Source organism: Xenopus laevis, chromosome 8L (genome assembly GCF_017654675.1).
Source record: "Xenopus laevis strain J_2021 chromosome 8L, Xenopus_laevis_v10.1, whole genome shotgun sequence".
NCBI classification, from domain to species: domain Eukaryota; kingdom Metazoa; phylum Chordata; class Amphibia; order Anura; family Pipidae; genus Xenopus; species Xenopus laevis.
In genome coordinates, this window is record NC_054385.1 from 98,604,877 (window position 1) to 98,610,876 (window position 6,000).

General features: G+C 45.5%; 1 protein-coding gene across 4 annotated transcripts in view; it reads right to left on the reverse strand.

The window, feature by feature from the left end:
* rgs6.L (regulator of G-protein signaling 6 L homeolog) overlaps positions 1 to 5,597 on the reverse strand; it is a 227,755-nt gene extending 222,158 nt beyond the window's left edge. For 2 of the 4 annotated variants that reach the window (XM_041571900.1, XM_041571899.1), the window contains exon 1: positions 5,337 to 5,597. The gene's annotated coding sequence lies outside the window, so the exon portion shown is untranslated. 4 annotated transcript variants of the gene reach the window in all.
* Between the last annotated feature and the right edge of the window lie 403 nt (positions 5,598 to 6,000).

Sequence of the window (6,000 nt, forward strand, 5' to 3'; positions counted from 1 at the left end):
GTAAAGAGTGATTGAAGTTTATCAGAGCACAAGTCACATGACTTGGGGCAGCTGGGAAATTGACAATATGTCTAGCCCCATGTCAGATTTCAAAATTGAATATAAAAAAATCTGTTTGCTCTTTTGAGAAATGGATTTCAGTGCAGTATTCTGCTGGAGCAGCACTATTAACTGATTAATTTTGAAAAAACATTATTTTCCCATGACAGTATCCCTTTAAGGATAATGATTATGAGAAAAGGACATTTAGAGACAGCGCCAATTCAGAGGAAAACGCCGCCTGAGGCGGCTCCTGCAATGCCGCCCCCCTTACCGGTTTACCCGTCGGGAGGGGGGCAGGAACTCTAATGAGGAGAGCGCAATTTAAAAACCGAAAATTAAAGGTACAGGGAGCAGCTTTTTGCCGCCCCAGGAAACCTATCCGGCGTGCCGCCTGAGGCGAGTTTCTCAACTCGCCTCGTTGGCGGTGCGCTCCTGTTTAGAGAATAAAGTAGAGAGTAAAGTACAAAATAATCAAAGCATTAAAAGGAAAAGAAGATAAAAGCAAAAGTTATGTAATTATAAGACATTAGAGAAAGTGAGTAGGAAAATATCAACATAGGTATATGACCCATGTCCCTCTAGGACTTGGAATAGAGCAAGATATTCTGCATGTAAAAAACTGTCTTGGTTGGAGAGCAAGAGAAGCTTTGGAAATTGTAAAACAACTAAAGGGTGATATTCTGAGCTGATTTGTATCTGGTTTACATTAGGGATGCACAGAATCCACTAATTTGGATTTGGCCGAACCCCGAATCCTTTGAGAAAGATTCGGCCGAATACTGAACCGAATCCGAACCAGATGGGAAGGGGAAAACATTTTTTCTTCCTTTTTTTCTAACAAAAAGTCACGCGATTTCCCTCCTCGTCCCTAATTTGCATGTGCAAATTAGGATTTGGATTCGGTTCGGCTGGGCAGAAGGATTTGGCCAAATCCGAATCCTGCTGAAAAAGGCTGAATCCTGGCCGAATCCCGAACCGAATCCTGGATTCGGTGCATCCCTAGTTTACATGTTCTACATGGCCTACTTTGTGTAATTTAGAAAACATCAGCCTTTTAGTTCTGCCTTCACTAATGATGTATAACACTGCCTGGTTGCTGGGGTCACTGATCCTGACAACCATATTCCTGAGGTTAGATTTTGTTGTTGTTTTTATTTAATCAACCACTGCCTCTCTGCTAGGTATGCGGGGCCCTAGAAACCAGATTTTAATGCCAAACTGGGAACTGCAGAACAAAAAGCTAAATATTTCACAAGCAACAGAAAATTTTCTTAGAATACCACGGTCTACATCACATGAAAGGTTAAAGGCAAGGTGATCTATTGCTTGAAAAGGGACGTAACGCCTCTTAAAATATTAACGTAAATATACATAAAGTGCTCCCCTGAGCGCTTTTCCTGTTTACATTAATTTTGTTGCATGAACCATTTTGATAAAAAGCGCCTTTAAAAGCTTCATATTTCTCAGACACCTTCCCATGGGTTAATTCACTATGCCTCTCCAATCAGAATCCTCCTACATAGGGTGCCCTCTGCCCCCTGTCACAAACACATACATATGCAATGCTTTAGGCTTTGAAACTATGGAGGTGAATCCCAAAGTCAAGTGCACTTTTATAAAGCGACAACTACCCATACCCAACAGGAAATGAAAAGAAGCATGCCATCAAACGTCTGTATCAACCTCTAAACCTCTCAGCTTTGTTCCCCAGCATCAATGTAGAATGAATATGTCGGCAGTGCATCGGAAGAGCCAAGGACCCAGGCACACGAGGGACAAACATAAACAGATGAAAAATACACTTTTTCATTACCCACCTATTAATCATATGCATCAGCCTCGAAGGAACATATCATACACAGAGCCGCAGGCAAATGCAAAGCAGAAAAAGTTGTATGCTAACCATGCACCCCCCCCCAAGCCAAACTGAAAACTTCAGACACATAGGACCTCCCTATTACTAAATTTAGAGAAGGAAATGTATTGATCAAAAATGTACCCTGAGACAGAAGCATATCAATGCCAGTCAAACTCACAGGAATGCATCAGCTCAGCACAGGGCCAATCTATGGGTAGAATAGATTAGTCCTGAGCCCCCAGCAATCCTAGGGGCAGCTGAGGGGCAATCTAGTTAAAAGTGCAAATATTTATACAAACCCCCAGAGGTCCAGAATCAGGCAGAAAATAGCTTGCCAGGGAGGAGTTTTGGGCAGAGTGGCCTAATATTTGCTTCATACATTGCGATGTTCAAATGTTGCAGAGGGTTGTAACACATGTTCGACAAGTTGGTCTATACATAAAGAATATCTAAAATATACCCCTCTTGCTTTTGCTGCTAATCCCCAAATTCCACTGACGGATGAGGTTACAGGTTGGACCCTCCTGATTGCATACATTATGTTCCTTTAGTTTATCCCTTTAGTTTCCAGCCTCTCTGCAATAGCTGCCTTCCCCCCCTCCGGGTCCTTAAAGTGGACCTGTCACCCAGATATAAAAATCTGTATAATAAAAGTCCTTTTCAAATTAAACATGAAATCCAAATAAATTTTTTTAATAATGTATTCATAGCTGTTGTAAACTTGTTTAAAAATCTCATCTGTCAATCAAATATTGTCTGTCTCTCCTCTATGTCTATGCATAGAGGCAGGGCAGGCAATTACTTTCACTTTCCATTCAGCACTTACTAGATGTCACTGCTCTCCCCACGTTCCCCCGCTCTCTTTACCATTTAATTGTGTAACCAGTACATTGGAATGGACATCAGGTCCCCCATTCTGGTGCACAAACAAGATTTTGAGATGCTTTTGAGATGATGCAAGGCTTGCCTTAATGTCCACAATATGGTTCCTGCCCGCTTGCTATAATTATGAATTCCCAGACTGAAGGAAACAAGATTCAAATCCTTTATACAGTGTAATAAAAGTTTATTTTGCTAGACTAAAGGGATAAAATTGGATTTGGAATATTTTTCTTGTGTGACAGGTCCCCTTTAACATGTACCCTAGATATCAGCAAGCCATGCCAAAGTGATTTTGTAGGACCCTTAACACAAACAGCTACACAGCATGACAGCACAGCTCAAATGTCAGTGCCATAGTAACAGAAACATGGCATTTCCAACCTAACGTGTATGATGTATACACCAGCCATACAGACACCTTGAATGGTCCTTCTCTAAACACATAGCAATTTAAACACAATAAGCCCACAACCCAACACACAGAAAGCCCTCCTTATCCGCCTACGGAACACAAAATCATAACATCCTGAAGATGCCAGCCCCCTTAAGAGAAAACACATAGCAACCCACAGACGTCAACGACACAACAAAGCACAGATCTCATAGCAACCTAAACACATCAATACAAATCAATTTAAACTGTCATTAGACCAACCCACATGAAATCATGTCACAATTCATGTAAGAGGGTGCACACCATCAAGGAAGTACAATTCTAGAATATGACAGTCAGAATGTGACAGTGCTGCCATAGCTGTCACTTGGATAAATGATATACCAACAGGAGCCTGTCCTCACTCCAACTTCAGACGCTCTGTAATGGGAAGATAATATAATCACAGCATACGGCACAGCACACTTTCCACTCCAGAGAGCTGCACACAAATACCTTCTATGGTCTCCATCAATTAGTGCAGAAAATCAATGGCTGCCCAGCCCCTCTGGCATCTGAACAAAACACAAACCAGGGACTGGCAGAGTTAATGAAACCCCTCATCCATCAGTTCAACCTGTGGCCCTTTAACTGCACTTGAACGGCAGAATCCAAACAGATATGGATACGGGTGTACTATAACTACGGTAGCTATAAGGGTGGGAGTGGGGCACAAATGTAGGGTCCCCACTGAAAAACAGCATTAGATTCTGCAGAGTATAGTATGGGACCCCAGATGGAATAGGCAGCTCTGGCTGCAATATAGCTGGTGAGTCACAGGTTGGTGAAGGAGATTCTATAGACAAATCACCCACCCCCCATAACACAGCAATATTATATAGCTTAATGTAATGGGAGATTTGTGATGTGAAACACATGCAGCAATCCCAACCTCAAGCTCAGCCCAGCACAGGAATTAGGGGTCCACACTATCAGTGCACCACAAGCAGCCAACAGCCCTCACATTCCAACACAAGGTGCCAGGCAGATACATGGGTGTCAGGCAGATACATGGGTGTCAGGCAGTGGTGTAACTAGATATTACTGGGCCCAACAGCAAATTATTTTTCAGGCACCAAAATGTCCAGAAGTTGACTTGTTTTGCCAATATTTATTGAAATTGTATATGAATTAGGGTCTCATGGGGCCTCTATACCTCCTGGGCCCCCCTGCAGCCGCAGGGTCTGCTTCCTCTGCAGATATGTCCCTGGTGAATACATGGGTGCCAGGTAGATACATGGGTGCCAGGCAGTTACATGGGTGCCAGGCAAATACATGGGTGTCAGGAAGATACATGGGTGTCAGGCAGTTACATGGGTGTCAGGCAGATACATGGGTGTCAGTCAGATAAATGGGTGTCAGGCAGATACATGGGTGTCAGGAAGATACATGGGTGTCAGGAACATACATGGGTGTCGGGCAGATACATGGGTGTCGGGCAGATACATGGGTGTCGGGCAGATACATGGGTGTCAGTCAGATACATGGGTGTCAGGAAGATACATGGGTGTCAGGAAGATACATGGGTGTCGGGCAGATACATGGGTGTCGGGCAGATACATGGGTGTCGGGCAGATACATGGGTGTCAGTCAGATACATGGGTGTCAGGAAGATACATGGGTGTCAGGAAGATACATGGGTGTCGGGCAGATACATGGGTGTCAGGCAGATACATGGGTGCCGGACAGATACATGGGTGCCAGGCAAATACATGGGTGTCAGGAAGATACATGGGTGTCAGGAAGATACATGGGTGTCAGGCAGATACATGGGTGCCGGACAGATACATGGGTGCCAGGCAAATACATGGGTGTCAGGCAGATACATGGGTGTCAGGCAAATACATGGGTGCCAGTCAGATACATGGGTGCCAGTCAGATACATGGGTGCCAGGCAAATACATGGGTGTCAGGCAGATACATGGGTGTCAGGCAAATACATGGGTGCCAGGCAAATACATGGGTGTCAGGATAGGGGATGATGTTATGTGGAGGGTGGGTTGGGAGATAAAAGCCAAGCAGGTGAGGCCCCACATATGGGCAAAGTCAGAGGAAATGCAGAAGATGATAGGGGTGAGGATGTCATCCCTGGGGTGTGAGAGGACCAGGCAGGATTATTACCTTAGCAACCAGAGAATCCTCCTTCTGCTCCGCTTGTCTCCAGTCACAGGCTGAGGCTGCTGCTGCTGACAGGAATCCCGGGCATGTCCCACAGACACCCCTGTACCTGCTCAGTCCGAGGAAGGAGGTGGCAGAGCAGCCTGAGGGTCGCCCGGAGACAGGTCCATCCCTATAAGCGCATAAAGCTGTTAAGGATGAAATAAACAGGACGAGCTGCTTCCCACCTCCCCCTCCTCCTCCTCTCGCACCAAGTGATGCTGCTGCAGTAGCCGGAGCGCCCTCTGCCGGAGCTTTGCCAGCGTCGCCCTTATGAGCGCGCTCACAGTATAACAGGGAGCGCGCCTGCCGCTTGAATGCTCTCACTGAGATACGGGAGCGGCAGGTGCAGCAGCCTGGTCACGTGTTGCGCTGTGTTTAATGAGCGGTTCTCAAGCGTGACAAAGGGTAAGGTAGCGCTCTGCGGGTTTATTCACACAGTCTTTCATTTGCGTGCGGAGTGGGTGTTTCTGTCACATCACGGGCTCCGTACAGTCAATGCGTCGGATTCGTTTTCATTTCGTGCATATAGTGCGTCTCACAGCAGCATCAGCATCAGCCCCGGCTCTCTACGTCCCCCCCCCAATACATGTGGTACATCCTTGTACTCACACATCACCATTATATT